General features: G+C 48.0%; 1 long non-coding RNA gene across 1 annotated transcript; it reads left to right on the plus strand.

The window, feature by feature from the left end:
* The first annotated feature begins 1,938 nt into the window (after window positions 1–1,938).
* LOC108508452 lies at window positions 1,939–17,946 on the plus strand. The gene is made up of 3 exons (XR_001878405.1): window positions 1,939–1,949; window positions 7,610–7,615; window positions 17,864–17,946. It is a non-coding gene; the product is annotated as an uncharacterized LOC108508452 (long non-coding RNA).
* The last annotated feature ends 810 nt before the right edge of the window (window positions 17,947–18,756 follow it).

Here is an 18,756-nt window from a genome sequence, read left to right on the forward strand (position 1 = left end):
GGGAGGTTAAATTTACACAGAGTCTGACTTGCCAAACTCCCTTCTGTAATTATAAACCTTCATGAGGAGATGGTAAAATGGGGGGAGAAGGGATGAACCCATTAGGATTTTGCTACAAAATGTGTCCTGCTTCCAGAATAATTTAAAAGGCTGAAACAAGCAGTAGGGAAGAGCACAAAGTGTCACACAGTACCAATAAATTCGTGCAGGGATAGCCAGTGACCACCCTACTGAAGCCTGGCTTTACACTCTGTCCCAGCAGAGCCAGGAGCTGAGACTCCAGACTAAATACAGACAGTAGCTCTGAATTTTCCCAAGTCTGATTTCCTCCTTTGGCAGCCAGACAGAGCAAAGTGCTGCAGAAGGAGGCAGGGATGAAGGGAGGGAAGGATGAGGAGCCAGTGAGATGACCAGCACACTCCACATCCCAGCAGCAGTTTGGAGGCACCAGACTCCATCTCCTTCTGAAAGCCTCCCTGGGAGGAGAGTCATGATGGAAGATGCTCTGCCAAGGAAGGATTTCCTCAAAGTTTGCATCACATCTGGTGAGATTTACCAGGGAGCCAGACAGCAGGATTAAACCAAGTCAAGCTAAAAGGGAAGGAGACAAGTGGGAAGGAAAAACAAACCTCAGAGGGGGTGTGTGTGCTGCAGTGGGAGAGAGGCCACTCAGATGTCCCCTCCCAGGGACACAGCAGTGACATTCAGCTCTAGCATGTTGTGTGACAGAGAGAGCAAAGCCTCAGGCAGGTTACAGGGGTGTGTTCCCTGCCCATTTGGCTGCCAGCACCCATCTCTGTGTTCCAGCACTTGCAGGTATCCCGTGGGGTCCGTTTGTGCTCCGTGGGTTCTGCTCCAGAGTGAGACATCAGCAGAGCTGTTAAACACTCATCTGCACCGTGTCCAAGGGCAGGACCTCTGCCAGCCAGCCTGGCACTGCAGGAACTGCCTGCTCTGTTTTTCATCCTCTGAACTGCAGGAATGTCTCAGCAATTGAGTTCACTGTAGAAAATCAATGGAGCTCTCCCAGCTCAGTGGAGCAGCAGGAGACAAGTGCAGAGCTCAGGACACACAGATGTGCCTCCTCTCCACCTAACATGGCTGTGCCCCTAAAAATCTCAATCTCACACCTTCTGGATGGTGGTGTTTTTAAACACTGATTTCTAGCTACTGTCACAGCCTCAGTGCAGAAGAAAAGAGCTTTGTCTACAGATACACCCTGCTGGGTTTGACTTTGCCCTTCATCTGTAGCCAGATGGGGTTAACCCTGCACAGGCAGCCCGAGAAACTCCTCCTGGGTGTCCCCTGACCTGTCACCCATGAGCCTGGGGATGTACTGAGACACCCAGTGTCACCCTTGCTTAGAATTTTCATCAGTTGGATTGTTTTAATTTGAAGGAGTGAAAGCCATGGCTCAAAATTGCAGCCGTTCTCTGTTCTCCCCAACACGTGCAGTTATGGGACAATGTGTTTGGGATTGGTTTTTTTTTACAGGGAATGCCTTTTGAGAAATGTTCCTTGCTCAGAGTACATCCCTGGCAGGCCTCCTCCTGTGCTGCCAGAGCTCCCCTGCTGCTGCCCAGACAGTGAGGAGGAGTGAGAAGAGCCTTCCTAGAGCACAGAAACATCCGTGGTGGTGAACACAGCAGTGCTGGGTTAATGGCTGCACTGGATCTGAGAGGCCTTTTCAAACCTTAATGATTCCCTGTGCCTAAGGAAGAGGGGAAGCAAAGGCTGGGAGAAGAGCAGGAATGTGTCTGGGGGGGTGTTGGGAAGAACAGGGAGTTTGGGAGGGGGAGTGTTGGTCATATCACAGAGTCACAGAAACTGCTGAGGTGGAAGGGACCCCCAGGGATCACTGAGCCCAACCCTTAGCCCTGCTCAGGACCAGCCCCAGGAAGTGCCCTCTTTTGCAAACTGTCCTCCAGACTATGGAAGGGACCTGAGAAGTCCAGAGTAGCTTCATGTCCCTGCTGCAGAATCCTTGGCTGTGTCCATCTCCCTCCATGTGCCCAGGGCAGGAGGGTTGGAACCAGGTGATATTTAAGTCCCCTTCCAACCCAAGCCATTCTGTGATTCCATGATCTGGTGTTGTCTTTGCTGTCAGCAGGACTTCTGGGCTCTGGGTGATGGAAGTGAAGGGTTCAGCTCTGGGAGGGAGGTTTGAAAAGCAAACCTCCTCGTGCCTCCACAGCTATTCAAAGTAGAGATGCAAAATATGGTGTACAAACAAGGGGAAAAAATGAAATTAAATAGACCAAACAGAACTCCTGCCTGCTCAGCACTGCCCACTGAATGACTGAGTGGTTAAAATAGCTGACAAACACACACTTTTGGGGCTTCTCCAGTCCTTTCTCTGCTGCCCAGGGATGGCCCTGAGCTGTTAGTGCTTTGTGGGACTGAGCAGTGACTGGTCCAGGAGCAGTCCCATGTGCACCTTTATCAAGGAGTCAGGCCATCCTCATCCCAAAAGGGACCCAGACCCTGGCTCCCTGCATCCCCTGTCACACAGGATTATGTCCCAGGAATGGCCTGGCTGAGGGAAAGCTGGTATTCCCATCAGCAGCTGGGTAGCACTGGAAAGGAACTGGTGGGACGAGACACATCTTTGGACGGTACAAGGGCTCTGGATGATAAGAGTCTCTCCAAGGGTTCTAGCTGAGCAGAGAGGGCAGGACAAAGCCTGGTTCCTTTGTTTCCCAGCCTGGAAAGCCTTAGCTTAGAGAACAGTCCTCCCCTAGAGTGGTGTCTGCTCCTGAGCCTTCCTGAGAGCACTCAGTGATGACCCAGCAGCTCCCAGACAGGGCATTCCCAGCAGGAGACAAGTCCTTGCCACAAGATGTGCTTCGAGTCACACAAAGGTTCCTGAGCACAAAACCACAAATCCAGCACGAGATTCATGAGCTGAGAAAGATCTGCCTCCGAGGCTGCCAGAGGAGAGGACACAGTGACCTGCTGATCAGAAATGTGGGGAAAAGACAGCCTAGCCCCTGGGACATGGGGTGTTTTGGAGCCTGGTGCCTCCTTCTTCAGAGCTTTCTGCAGGTCAGTCCATCTTGCAGGGCCAAAAATGTGCATCTTCTCCTCCTGGGAAGCTCCTGGGGGGCTGGTGCAGCAAGTGAGAAGGGATTCCATTGATGGGCTGCATCCATCTGTCTCCAGACAGGTAAAACATGTTCCCCTCAAACCAAATGTTTTTGTGTCACTTTTCTGTCACTTCAGGGACAGAATCCTTCAGCCCTGCTCATCACAGCTGTTTGTTTCCATCTCTGCTCAGCCCCTGGGCTTGTCTTACAGCCCTGGACAGGTTTGGGAGCAAAGCAACATCCATTTCTCACCCTGCTTTGCAAGCTTGGGAAACAAGTACCCGAGGGAGACTCTCAGCAGCCCTTTCCCTGCCTGCCCTGCTCCCTTCATCACCTGCTTTCCTTAAGAACATTTTGGGAGATGGTGCTGAATTCTGACCATGGCAGCCCAAATTGTATAAGCAGGACAACACAAACCCGAAATGTTCCCAAAGTTGAAGGTGGAGCTGTGAGTGCACAGGACACAGGCACTGCCCGTGGTGGAAGGAGGCCCCACAGACACCTCTGGGTGATCCCAGAGGTTTGGACAGAAAAAGCATGTTCCTGTGGCCATCAGGCTTCTCTGTTCCTGCTCTGATTCTGGCTTGAGCTGTCTGAGATCTCCCTGCTGTTTATCCCTGTCCAACTTCCATCTTTTTCCAGGGAACCTGGAGGATGCTGCCTGCTCTTTGGTGGTGTGAAGAGAGAGAAAAGAGCAAGGAAAGCTGGTGAGCAGGTGGTTGGGAGAGGCACCTGTAGCACATCCCATGGGTTTTTGGGATATTGGAGCAGGGACTGTCAAGGTGCTGCTGGTCATCCTTCAGATCAGGAGCACTGGGGAGGAAAAGGATGTGGCACAGAAGGAGAGGGAGGAGGAAGATATCAGGAAAGAGGAGGTATTTTGGATTTCCTGGGCAGCAAGAAGGCCCTGTTCAAAGGCAGCATGGGCAGCTGGGGGAGAAATAAAACAGCAGGAGCCTGATGGATTGAGCAGTGAGAACAGGGTGGCTCATCCACCTCCTGTACAGCTGCTCATTGGGAATCTGCATCCTCTGCCTCTTGCTTTTGGGAAATCAGCACTGCCTGACAGTTAAAGGATTTTGTCAGATCCTGAAAGGCCAGAAAAGAGGAAACTGGAAGATTACATAAGCCCCAGGGCAGGGAGGAGAAAGATTTTAGCTGTGAGAGCACCAGACCAAAGCCACAACTTTTCTCCGGGTAACTTAAGCCATTAATGACACAGCCCAGGCTGAACATTTGTACACAACAGTGCTCTTTGCTGAAAGCCAGAGCTCCTGGGCTTTGGGACACGGGCTGCAGATGGAGCACAAATTGGCAGCAGCAATTAGCAAAGCACCTGGGAGAGGAGCAGAGAGCTCAGGAAACAGAGAGGCACTGAAGCAAATCTTGCACTGTTTCGAGTGTGTTTGTGGGTCCTGAGGGCTCAGGCACAGGAGCACTGCTGGGTCCTCAGGTGGCTTCAGCTGGGAGGCTGGAGCTGGGATCCACCTTTGTCTGAGTGGGAATCCAGTGATGTAACAAGTGAGGGATGTTTATTGATAAAGGAGGAATTACAGGCAGAGCCCAACAAATGTGCATCACGTGCTGAACACTTACAGGTGCTGGGGCTGAGCCCTCCTCACTGCAGAACAGAAACAATTATCCCTCCACACAGATTAAACCCTGTGCAGACTGTGAGCACACAAATGAAAGCAGGCAGAAAGCCACAAAAACCTGGGGGTGAGCAGCACATTGCAGGAAAACATGAACGTGTTTCACCTGTAGGACACTGAATATTATCTGTGGCAGTATTAGGTTCAGTCAGGCGCCTCCAGAGAGGTGTTAAAGTCTTGCCAAAACATGTTTAGGTGGGACTCCTCTGTTGTACAGGAGGGAGATGTAGCAGGAGGGGATAGTTGTGTCCATCTCACATCCAGAAAACACATTTGCATGATGTCTGTAGGGATAAAATACATTAGCTGGCTGAAAAAGTGCTCTTCAATTATGCTCAGAGCAGCCTGGTTTTGTTCTCAGTAAATTAATGGCAAAAATATTATGTAAGGAGAGACTAGTAGGGCTCATGCCCAACATTTGCATCACCACCCTTCTCTTTAGCTGTTAAATTCATTACAATCAAAACTGGACTCCATTACACCTCCAGTGAGCCTACAAGGCCCACCCTCCTAAATAACCTCCCTCAACAAATTAGTTGAGAAAAATATACAGAAAACCATTATTACATCTTGGATACAGTTTATCAAATAAAATCTCTAAAGTATATTTGCCAACCACTTTCCTATCCTTGAAAGTCAAACTTATCCTACAAATAAGTTGGGCCTAACTTTTTGAGCTGTCAGGTATCTGAAAAACCCAAGGAAAAACTCAGGTGCTCAGCACTATGGAAAATCAAACTCATTAATGCACTTTTTTCTCCATTCAAAAAAAATAATAAAAAAAAGAAACAAGATAATTCAAGATATTTTTGAAACAATATCATTCTTCAATATCAACTGTGGATCATGGTACAGAAAGAAAAGAGAAAGGAGGGAAGCAGAATGTTATTTAAATTTGTGTCATATGCCATTTTTCTCTTGCTATTAAATTCAAAGGAAAACAAAGTCCACTATAATCAAGAGCAATTGTTCTGGTAGAAATATTTATAAGGTACAATTGAATATAAATAGCCCACTTTTCCTTGAGCAGAGTGCAAGGGAAGTGCTGTTAAAAAGGGTTCCTAAGAGTCTTTGGCAATAAACCCAGGACTGAAGACCCATTGAACCCAGAGCTCCTGGTGTGCAGGGACAGGCCACCAATTTTGCAGTCGAGAGGTGAAGAGGATCTTGAGGCAATGTGGGCGTTTAAATCACTTACCAAAATCCCAGGAGCATGATTTGTGCCTCTGGAAGGGCCAACAGAGCTAAAATTCCTGGGCTGCCTGTTCTCTGCAGCTTGAACCACTCTGGGGAGTTCAGGGGCTGTTTCACGTGAAGGGGAGAAGTTTGGGCTGGTCACCTCTGGCTTCTTGGATGTCAGGGACAGCCTTCTACTGTGGGAGACACCTAAAAGGAAGTGGGATTCAGGATCAGGCTGACATTTGGACTGAATGACCAAACACTTGTTCAACCCCCTTGTGCTCCAAGAACACAAAGTCTTTCTTCAGACTTGAATCAGACCAGAGGACCAGAAAGGTCTTCACCTTTTGGGTGCTCAAGGCTGAAGAGACAGGCCTAGATGAGCCTCTGACCCAGCCTCTCAGAGCTGAGCAGCTCCTGGGGCAAGGAGAGGTGATGTTCCTGCAGGAAAAAAAGTCCTTCTCCAGTGCTCCATTGCTCCCCATTCCCCCTGGCACCCCCTGGCTGTTTATGGAGCTGGAGCTCTGAGTGAACCCAGAGCAGCACTGCACTTGTGGTGGCTGCAGGTGTCCTGCTGTCCTGGGGGTGCCATGGATCCTTTGGATCCCAACCCAGCCATTTCCAGCTCTTCCTGCTCGCTTAAAGGAGATTTTGAGTCCAGAATCTGTGATGAGTTCCTGGGAAGAGCACAGATGCAACCACAGCTCGCTCAGCCAAAGGAGCCTGAACATCTGACAGCAGGGCTTGGACCGTGGGGACTCCCCAAAAGCAGGGAGAACATCTGGGAAGCGGGGATTGGGAAGCACAACTCCAACAACCTGCCTGTGCCTCTGCTTCCCTGAGCTGTCCCCAGGCCAGAGGGTCACCAGCACCGTGTTTGGAGCTGGCTGAGAAACAAAAACACATCGAGGGAGGACAATCCCCTCTCCATTTCCCAAATCACTGCCTATAACCACGTTGACTTAATTAATTGTTAACATCTGTCATTAAGTAGTAACATAAATTATTCCCTCTTGGTGCTGATGAAGATAATGAATAACAATCATGGCTGCTTTGTTTCCCAGCACTAATCTGTTTTGAAATATACATTGATTTTATTTTGATTAGGACTAAACATAGGTTCCACTCTGCAAATAAACCCCTCTGATTTGAGGAAATTGCTGCTGGCATTTACATTATGATAATCAGCTCAGAATCCATCTGATAACTGCCTCCTCACTGTGTGTCATTTGCTCATTTTTTAGTCCACTGTAATTTGGGTGTTGTATTTTAGAAGATTTAATTATGGCTTCCTTTCTTCTTTGCTCTGTGATTCACACATCCCCCCTCACCATTGTTTTCCAGGAAATGTTCCATAACTCTCCAAGCCCACTCTGGCTCCTCCAGGCTCATTCTGGTGTCTCTGACAGCACTTCAGACCTTCTGGGCTGCCTTCCCTAAACCAAACCCAGCTTCAAGGGTGGAAATGTGTGAAAATTCCAAAGAAAACCAAAAATCACACGTTAGTTTTGCACCTAAACTCTGCTTCTTGTTACATTCCTGAGTCCTTTGGACAATCCCAGGATTTGAAGCCTGCTACCAAACGGCCTCAAAAATATATTTGAGTTATTTCAGTTGTGCCCATGGAGCTTCTGCTGCCTCTGTCCCCATCCCAGAGCCACAGAGGGGCCAGGTGGGTTTTGGGCCCAGCAGAGTTGGGTACCTGGGTTTGGATCCCAAATCAGACACCAGTGTTGTAGTTAAAATCTCAGTACTTAAGTATTTTACTAGAGGGATTCGAATTTTTCATGCGGTTTTTGGGGCAGAGTGTGTATCTGGCAACACTGAGATACTTTTAAATCTCAGTGTTGAATTATTCATTTAAATTATTCACAGCATTCAGTTCTGGCATTTTCTAAAAGACACTTTTTCCTGTTTGAAAATATTTTTTTGCTTTGTTTTTATTCAATTTTTATCTTGATTTTTTTTTAAGAGGAGAGACACATCCTTTTCAACACTTCTGTTTTCGTATTTCCAATTTCAAATCCCCATAAAAGACATGCTTTTCTTTTGAACTGGAAGACAACTTCTGTCCAGAGCAGCCCAGCAATGAAATCTTCTGCCCAGTCAGTTTTTATGATGTTCCCACAGAAAAATATTTCAATCACTCTTTGCTGTGAAACTTCTCCCATCGTTTTAAGCCAAACTAGCCAAGAAGAAGTTTGTTTCTGATGTGGAAAAGTATTTGAAGGTCTCCAATATCCCAGACCAGGTGTGTTGCTCCCTCAACCTGGGAGCAGGATCTGGCCAGGGCATATGTGACCTCCTGCTGCAAAATACAAAAATACAACTTTCCCCCCCCTCCTTTCAGCTTCTCTCCCTGTCCATGTGTGTTTGCAGAGAATGGGAAGTACTCACTCAAAGCCAGATGTGGGGATTTTATTTTTTAATACATTTATTTAGATGCAGTTCTCTTGACTAAGTTGGTGATGTCCTGACCCAAGGGCTGCTGTGGGGGTGGTTCTTCTTCTGGGGAAGACTTGCATGGCTGCCAAAGGCTGCCCTGGCACAGGCAGAATATGAAAACCCAAATTTGCCTGTCTGCTGACTCCACTTTCAGCCCTCTGATAGAGAAATATTATAAATAAATATATAAGTAAATATAAAAATATATAAATAATTATATATTGATTAATTAGAAACAAATTAATTTACAATTAACTATAAATTAACTAACTATAAATTAATCATGTTACTATATATTTATTAATAATAAATATATATTTATTAAATATATAAATGTATAAATGTATAAATATATAAATATATAAATATATAAATAAAATAATACTGCCTTGGACAGACACATCCTCCACTTAGTTCTTCTTGCTTGTAATATGACTGGAAATATTTACATGGTTTAAAACAAGTTTTTGATTATTTTTTCCTATCTCAGTTACACCAAAACCCATTTCCACTACTGCCACATCCACAGCACAGTCCCTACCACCATCCACACCACTGACCACACCCCTGCAGCTGACTTAAAGTACCAGAAGTGAAATGCTGGATCCATAAGGAAATGGTTCACCTTTCTTCCCTGACTTCAGAACTGAAGTTCCATGAGACTGCAGTTCAGAAAGAATTTCCTCTCTGGAATTGTAGTCAAGCATTGGATGGAGCTGCCCAGGGAGGTTTGGATCCCCATCCCTGGAGGTGTCCCAGGAAGGACTGGACGTGGCACTCAGTGCTCTGGGCTGGGGGACAGGGTGGGGATGGGGAACATGAGGAAGTCGATGATCCTGGACCATCATTTCCAAACTTAATGGTTCTGTGATTTTTGTAATTGTGCTCTACCCCCCAACACAGAAAACATAAAAAATTGTCTTAAAAATCGGTTGTAAAAATAATTTGATCAAACAGATAATCCTTACTACCAACTTAGACTTCTTCCTGCAGGGACAAAGGCCAGACTTTTCAGAAAAGGTCTTCTGGAATATTTTGCTGTATGAGAATGGAGTGTGTTCCCTGGTCAGAGAATCACAGAATCATTGCAGTTCAAAAAGACCTCCAGGATCATCGAGCCCACCCTTTGAGCAATCCCCACCTTGTCCCCCAGCCCAGAGTGCCACAGCCAGTCCTTCCTTGGACACCTCCAGGGGTGGGGACTCCACCACCTCCCTGGGCAGCTCCATCCAACGTTTAGCAGCCCCTTCCCAGGAAGAAATCCTTCCTGATGCCCCACCTGAACCTCCCCTGGTGCAGCTTGAGGCCGTTTCCTCTTCTCCTGTCACCAAATCTGCAGCTGGATCCCGTCAGCTGCTCCTTAGCATGCACATGGGTGGGAAATGAGAGGGACCTTTTATCAACAGCAGCAACCATTTCATCATCAAACAGCCCCAGCAGTACATCCAAGAGAGGTTTAGAATGAAAATGTCACCACAGTTCTCATTGTTTGAGTTTGGAAACAGAGACACAGAACCATCGTTCACCCAGCACTGGGACTGGCATCCTGTTTCTTTTCCAAATGAGCAGCACACATTTAGAGGAAGAACAGGTTCCACCCACTTCAGTGTGCCCAGTGTACCACCAGGAAGAGCAGGTTAAACACTGTGATCAAAGTGAACAGCAGAAGGATGGAGTGGCCATTCAAGAAAACCCAAGTTCTTACAATTCGAATCATTTATGGCCCAGGGCAGGCAGAAACAAGCTTAATGCAGAGCAAGGGGCGTCACAGAGGAAAAGAGGCTTTGAAAAATGCAAAGCCAAACTGCAAACACTCAGGCAAATCTGAACCCTCCGCTTCAAAGCATTTAAAGTCAGTGTTAGAGGGCTGTTTCTGAAAGGTTTCCACTCTGTCACCACTTGTGTGCAATTTTTGTCTGACTCAAATTCCCTCTCAGGCCCAGTGTTTTTATTTCATGCTTGAGCTCTACTGCTGGTTCTGGCAGAAGAGGTGTTGTGTGTGTGTGAACAGATGATACAGGGAGTTGTAAGAACTTACAGAATAACAGAATGTTGGGGTGGAAAAGGCCCTTCAGGTCATCAAGTCCAACCATTTACACAATAAGGCAAAGCAAGGCCTTGCCTACCCCTCCCTGGCCTTGCCTTTCCTACCCTTCCCTTTCCTACCCCTCACCTCCCTTCCCTTTGCCCACCTCTCCCTTGCTTGCAAAGGTCACCTCTAAACGTTGTCTCTGAGCATCAAATCCACAGGATTTTAAAATCCCTCCAGGGATCCCACCACTGCCCTGGGCAGCCTCTGCCACTGCTTGACAACCCTATTTGTGCAGGAATGTTCCCTAACATCCAACCTGAATCTGTCCTGGTCCAGCTGGAGGCCATTTCCTCTCATCAGAGAATTGTGATGGATTTTCCTGGGAATGGACCAAATTCTTTGGAAATCATAGAATTGTGGAGTAGTTTAGGTTGGAAAAGACCTCCAGGATCACAGAGTCCAACTGTTCCCCCAGCACTGCCAAGGCCACCACTAACCCATGTCCCCAAGGGCCACATCTCTATGTCTTTTAAATCCCTCCAGGGATGGGGACTCCACCACTGCCCTGGGCAGCTGTGCCAGGGCTGGACAACCCTTTCAGGGAAGAAATTCTTCCTCATGCCCAACCTGGACCTCCCCTGGCACAGCTTGAGGCCATTTCTCCTCCTCCTGTCCCTTGTTCCCTGGGAGCAGAGCCCGACTTCCCCCGGCTCCCCCCTCCTGTCAGGGAGTTGCAGAGCCAGAAGGTCCCCCCTGAGCCTCCTTTTCTCCAGGCTGAGCCCCCCCAGCTCCCTCAGCCCCTCCTGCTGCTCCAGCCCCTTCCCCAGCTCTGTTCCCTTCTCTGGACAAGCTCCAGCCCCTTAATTTCCTTCTTGTCACGAGGGCCCCAAAGCTAAACCAAGGACTGGAGGGGTCTCAGCAGTGCCAGCACAGGGGGACGGTCACCGGGCCTGTGGTCACACTGTGGCTGGTCCATGCCAGGTGCCATTGGCCTCCTTGCCCACCTGGGCACAGCAGGGCTCACGTTCAGTTGCTGTCACCAGCACCCTGGGGTCCTTTTCCAGCCCCTCTGCCCCATCCCGGAGCTGCAGGGCGTTGTTGAGGCCCGAGGGCAGGACCCGGCACTTGGCCTCATTGAACCTCATCCCATCGGCCTCGGCCCATGGATCCAACCTGTCCAGATCCCTCTGCAGAGCCTTCCCACCCAACACTCCCACCCAACTCAGTGTCACCTGTGAACTGACCGAGGGTGCTCTCCATCTCCTCACTCATCACAGAGATGTTAAACAGGGGGTCCCCGACACTGAGCCCTGGGGACACCACCAGTGACCAGCTGCCAACTGCATTTAACTCCATGGCTGCTCTTTAACTTCTAAGACTGTGGATCTGCCTTTTATTTCTCATGACCAAGTGTCTGGACACTCTAAATCAACAGCTCTCTGAAATCCTCATTGGTGCTCTACTTCTCTGGAGGCCTCTGGTGTTTCTACAAAAAAATTTAGGTGGAAAAACAGAACAACCTGAGTCAGAATCACAAAGGGCACTCCTCAAACATTTGGTAAAACAGTATTTTACATTCACCAGAGTTTTTACTCTTACTGCAGAAAGGGTGATCCTGCAAACCCTCACGCACCAGTGCTCCCAAGGCGGCCTCTGCTCCGAGACAAACCCCGTGGGACTGAAATCCCACCCCAATTCCTCACAGATGGGGTTGGCACGGGGTCCCTGTGCAGTGGACACTCAGCCTGCTGCATGGCCAGAGAAAGGGGCAGCTTTACAGCCTTTGCTTGTCAGCATTAATCAAGCATTAAAGCAAAAGACAAGCAGATTTTGCTGATTTAATGGATAATTCCAGCTTGTTTGGTCCATCTAATTCAAACTATTAGAACTGAATCTGAAGTGACTACTGGCTGTCCCTGCTTATCTTTGTCAATAGATTTAGACACACAGGTCAATGTAGGTAATCACTTCTCAAGGGACTCTTAAAAATAGCGAGACTTTCTATTTAAATACACTCTTTTTTTTTCCATTGGTACATGCTCTCTTTCCCTCATTATTGCTATTAATTTTGGGGATTTTCTTCGATTTCTTTTCTCTGCAAAAGTAAGTATTTTCTTTCTTATTATGAAAATAGTTTTTCCGTTTCCTAGTTGAGCCTCTAGTGACAAATACAGGAATTATGGCTTGTTAAGGCACTCTGCTTACTTAAATAGTTTGTAAAGGAGGGGGATGAGGTTGGGAATGTTGACTAGGCTTGAGACAGCCCTATGAGTGATCCTGCTTAACGTGGTCATTCTTGAGGAGAAGAAAATGACTCCAACACAATCCAAGGATTACTCTTTTACACTAGAAATGCTACACACTCCTTTTTTTCCCTGCACACTGCTTTTTTCCTGTGTGCACCAACATAAAAGTGAAGCTCCAGAGAATTTATAGACAGAGACAAGCTGCTTAGTTTGTCAAGGAAAAGATGTTTAAACCTCATCAATCTTCCACAAAGCAGAAGGGAAATATGATTGTCTCTGACAAATTAATGACCTTTGACAGCTCTGCACAAGAGGTGGAACAGATCCAAGACACAACACAGGCAGCAAAGGCAGTGGTGCATGTTCAGGTTTTATGGTGAACTCTTTATATGATGAGGTCCATCCTGTAAAAACCTCCCAACATCCCATGGCACCGTCGTGCAGCAAATTTAGGATCAGCTGCTCAGAGACATCACAACTTTCACTGTAGAAAACCACAAAACAGAAACTTCTGCTCCTAAATATCTCCTTCTCACCACTTGAGCAGGAGGGGAAGCCAAGTGAAGGGCCAGCAGGCCTTTTTATCCCTCCTGGGAAACATTATCCCTTATATTCTCTTCTGGGAACACAGGCATGCTTTATGGACAGCAGAGCACATTTTGTTCTTTCAGGGAGCTCAGGGGATAATGACATGCAGGCTCTGGACTCCAGACCAAATCTCTTGGGAATGCTTTTAAACTTGCAGGTGAATATTACGGGAGAAGTAAAAGGGAACAACTCCTGCAGTGATGGAGCTGGGCAGTTGGAATTACAGCTGTGCTGCTCCTAGTCCTCAGCTCCTCTGAGCTCAGGAGCTACATTTATCCTAAAGGAAAATCATGAGTATGTTCCACTCACTGCAAATATAAGGATGATTTAAGAGCTCTGTAGACTTATGGGACACGTTATCTAGGCTGGTGAGTTAGGGCTTGTCTGTCCTCATCAGTAGGATTGATCCTGAGCTCACCTCAAAGCCTAGTCCTGCAAAATTCTGGAGGCTGCTTCCTTCAGGCATTCCAGCCTTCCCAGTAATGGGATCAGCTCTTCCCCAGTCCTGTGCCATCTCCACATGAGTCTGCCATGGGCTGGGGCACACCAGGACATGCAGTTTGCAAGAACAGAAAGTACTCCAGCAGTGATCCTGTAGTCCCACCTTGTGCAGGTGAGTGGATACGAGCCTTTGGCAAAGACAGTCCAGGGATGTTTTCAAAGCAAGGCTTCCCAGAGGGATCTGAGATACATTTTAATGTGCACTTTAGAAATAAGGAGCTCAGTGGGAATATCTTTTGTGCAAGGAACTATACCAAAACACAGAATATACTGGGAGAAACACAGTTCAAGTGCCACCCCAAAATACTGATGTTCTCGTTTGCCTGTGTCTGAGTGAACTTCATTGTATGGCACCTACTGATGACATTTGGGAAGAACTGACCATCAGTTTTAAGGATTCACTGAGTAAGGTACTGGAAAACTTGAAAGAGAGGAGGCATCTTTAAATGCCATACTTCGAAACGTTAAATAAGAAGACAGAAAGTCAGGAGCTTCCCTTTCAAACATACATATCATCAGTTTTCAGAAAACACTGAACTGGATAATCAAAGAGTCTATCTGTGGGCTCACAGAGGAGTATAAAGGGATGAGTAACAGTCTGTATGGATTTGTCAAGAACAAATATGTCAAACCAATCTAATTTTCCTTTATGACAGTGCAAAAAGCCTCCTGGATAGAAAAGAAACAGACCATGTCATAGATCTTGATTTCAGTAAAGCTTTTGACACTGTCTCCTCTGACACTTTCATGAGCTAGAAAAATATCAGCCAAGTGAGTATATTACTGGGTAGTTGCAAAACTGGAGAGGAAATTATAGATGGAGCAATCATTGACAGATTAGTGTCAAAATAGGACTGTCACTGTACGGGCTCAGCTTTCAGCACTTTCATTAATGGTCCTAATGATGGAACAGAGAAAACACTTCTCAAGTTGGCTGACACCTCCACATGGAAAGGAGTGCCAGTATTTTGGATAACCAGACTTGCAAATGAACTTCATTGAGCTGAGTTGGAGATGATTTGAGAAACAAAGAGATGCTGCTCGGTGCAAATAAGTCAGTCTGGAAAGGAATAGTCAGCTCTGTGAGTTCCAAACGGGGAACAACTGGCTGGTCAGCACATCTGAATGGAAGTCCCCGAGATTACTGGGGATCAGGTGCTCAGCATGTGTCAACAATATCACTGTTGGGAGAAGGCAAAGCCCCACTCCACTGTGGCCTGTGAGCCATGTCAGGAAACTCCTCCTTGTAGCTTAACTTTGAGGCTTTGGATACAGAAGGTTAATGCTCAGCCACTCATCGTGTCCCTGCAAAAAACACAGTTTTCCTTAAAATCAATTTATCAGTGGCAAATTTAGCTTTGAACATATTGGGCTTGGCAAGGCAAGGCAAGGCACGACTGGAATTCTGCTGTGACTGGATCAAACTGTTCAAAAGATTTAGTCATTTTTTATATTAATTATATATATTAGTTATTTTTTGCTACCTACTTGTCTTCTGAGCCCCAGTGCTCATGAGGCTGCAAGGGTGGAGTTAACCCGGGGAACCAAGAAGGCTCCCACTGACATCTCATCAGCTTTGCTTAAGCAAACAAAACCAGTCATATAAGGCCAAGGTCCAGTTTTGCTTTCTTTTCAAACAACAGCTTCCTCTTCTCCCCACTGGTGCAGCGGGATGACAGTCCAGGCAAAGCCCTGCCTTTCCCAGAGCAAGAGGAAGCCACACACGGAGCCTTTCCATGCAAAACCTTGGGACAAACCGCTTTTCAGGTCCTCGACACACCGGCACAGAAAGGCCACGGACGCCCGAGTGCTCCCAGCCCTCCCCATCCCTCCCCCTCCCTTTTTTTATATCGAGAAAATCTGATTAAAGCTGTGCAGGAGAGAAGCAGATGGCAGTTTTGACGTTAGGTGAAGACAGCTTAATCTCCATCTGTGCTGACATTCTCACACGTCTCCCCGCGAACGCGTCCCCCCGATCATCGCTGCTGCGGAGCCGGGGGTCGGGGCTGCCCTGCGCGGGGGATTGGGTCGGAGGGATGCTGGTCCATCACCCGGGGCTGCCAGACACTGGAGGTGAGCTGTGGCTCCTGATCGTTACCCGGCGTGTCTGTGATTGGGCTGCCGACCTAATTAACGCCCCGCACACCTCGGCACCGCCGAGCTCGGGCTTTGCAAAGCGGCTGCTCCGGCCCCGCTCCGCCCGGCTCGCCGCTCCGGAGAGGCAATTAGGGGAGATTCAGGGCGAGGTGAGCGGAAAACAGAGGCACAAAGGTTTGAGGGGAAGCTAATTAGAAAGGGGTGAATTGTAAGTCAGGGGCATCTTGCAATTAAGTCACTGATGTCTTTCCTGTTCGGGTTCTGAGTAAATCTACAGCATTTTGGTGCTGAAGGCTGGAGTAGCACCTGCTGGGACACTTCCACAGTGGGGGTTTCCAGGCAGGAATGGATTTGCCACCTTTGCCTAGATCCAGGCTGAGCACTCAGTTTGCCTTTGGGCAAGTCAGGGGAATGTGGTGGCCTGGGAGCTGTGTGGCATCACAAGCTACTTGTTCACCTGCTGGAGTGGAAACTGGTTCATGTAACCCCCTCCATCACCTCAGACAGGTGGGCACCACTGAAATACAGAGCTCAACACAGCTCTATAAAAATGGTAAATCCCTTAAAATCATATGGAGGAAAACTACTGCAAAACCAGATGGTCCTGCAGCTCTGACCAGAGCACTTGGACACCTGCTTTTGCTGGGTTTCTGTGCCAGGAGCTGAGGCAAAGCCTCACGTTCCCATGTGTCAGTCTCAAACGGGGTCCACAGCACCCAGCAAAAGAGGTGAGGTGGCCACTTGAGGAGGCAGGAGCATCCCAAACCAAGGCTTGGGGGGGCTTGTTGGTAGAGTGTAAGAACAACACTAAAGGCACAGCAGTAGGGATGGGGATTCATTTCTAAGCCCCAACATAAGAAAGTGGAAAACCATTCTCATTAAATTTAGCAACCAAATAACACCAAGCAATGGGAAATGTGCAGGTGTCTCAGGTTAATGAGGCATCATTGGCACCCAACATGAGGCTCAAAGAGAGGAAAGGTGGAAATGAAATAACCACCCCTGTGGGATTTACACGTGTTTTGAACCCACAGGCACCATGATGCTTGTGGTTGTTGCTTTCCTCTGGCACATAACCATGCCAAGGTATCTGTGCCACCTGTCAATGTGTTTCAGCTCAGATATTAAGACCCTCATTGCGATAAGTACCTTTGAGTTTGTGCATTGGGTTTGTGACACGGCAAACTCTGCCCCTCTGATTTTCATCTGGAATATGTCCTCGGGGATGCACTGCTGCTCTAGCCTAAGCTGCTTCCTCTGGGGGTTTAAGGATAATGGCACCCATTCCTATGGAGAAATGCAGGGAGTATATTTGCCCAACCCTTCATCCATTTTCCCTTTGGATACAATACAATGGCCTCTGGGAAGTTTAATTCTCCTTAGATGTCAGAGACGTCTTACTTTTTGGGCTTTTCATGCAAGTTTGTGCCATTATGGTGTACCTAATATATGAAGACAGGGCCAAGAATTATCCAGAATGTGTCCATAAGCCTGCCCCAGGGGTGGGAAACCTCGAGTGGCATGGGTTATGGGAGGACATGGGTAAATTCCTAGGAAGTTGTTCAGCTCCTACAACGTGGAAGCTCACCCTTGAACAACTCTTGAACCCTACAAAAATAATGAAAGCCGTGAGGGAGAGAGGTCGTGATGGATCCATGGAGAGGCAGTTGGCAGCTGCATGTGGGGCTTTGGCCATTGCCTACTGGAAGCTGCTTGGTGTGGTGCAGCACTTCCAGGGGAAAGGAACTGATGAAAACAAAATGCCTGATACCAAGGTGACTCAGGATAGGGCCAAATCAAAGGGGCAGACCAAGCCAACAGAGGTTGCCCCCATCCAAAGGAAGAAATATAAAGCCAAATCAGCTCGCCCAGTTGACGATGATGGGGAGGCAGGACCCTCACAGGTGGCTACTCCAGAGCCAGAAATCATCACTGAGTCCTTATCGTGTAACAACCTCCGGAGCTTACGGACAGACGTTGCTTGTCATCCGAATGAGCCTGTTCTGGCCTGGATGATCCCAGTTTGGGACTCCACAGGTGATGCAGTAAACCTTGATGGTGGTGAAGCGAGGTTCTTGAGGTCTATTGCCCAGGATGTGGGTATTGAAGAGGCATTTGTGAGGGAATTGAAGTTCCTGTCTCTCTGGGCACGGCTTTTGGATGGTGTGAGGGAGAGGTTCATTTACAGAGATCCCTTGCAGACAGACCATTATACAATGGGCTGGAAGACCATAGAGGAGGGGATCCTACAACTGAGGGAAATGGTGCTGTTGGAGGTACTTTTTGGAAGGGATGGGCAACCCACCAACCATCCTGACAGGGTTAAGTGCACACCACAGATGTGGTGGAGCCTCAGGTCTGCACATAAAGGTTACCTGACATCACTGCAGGCTGGGGAGAAGCGGGAGCCAGTGATGTCTGTAATAAATAAACTTCAGTGTATGACAGGATGATCGAAGGACCCTACAGACCTGCATCTCCACTGGAGAGACATTGATTAAGGACCTCAAGGCACTAACTACAGAGGTGAAAGATAAACAGGAGAGACTGAGAGAGAGGATTGAGGGAAACAGCTCCCACATGGCCCCAGTGAGAACCAGACACCCCCCAGCTAGAGAGAGCAGACAGATCTCACAAACTGAGCTGTGGTATTTCCTGGGTGACCGTGGAGGGGACATGGGGCAGTGGGACAGCAAACCTGCCCCTGCCCTGGCAGCCCGAGCACAAGAGTTGAAAGAGAGAGAAAAGGGGAAGTCCATGAACGTGAGAGCAGTACCAGTATCCTGGGTGTGCAGTACCAGTATCCTGGGTGTGCAGTACCAGTATCCTGGGTGTGCAGTACCAGCATCCTGGGTGTGTAGTACCAGTATCCTGGGTGTGCAGTACTGGTATCCTGGGTGTGCAGTACCAGTATCCTGGGTGTGCAGTAC

This window comes from Lepidothrix coronata, unplaced genomic scaffold (genome assembly GCF_001604755.1).
Source record: "Lepidothrix coronata isolate B3197 unplaced genomic scaffold, Lepidothrix_coronata-1.0 Scaffold298, whole genome shotgun sequence".
NCBI classification, from domain to species: Eukaryota; Metazoa; Chordata; class Aves; order Passeriformes; family Pipridae; genus Lepidothrix; species Lepidothrix coronata.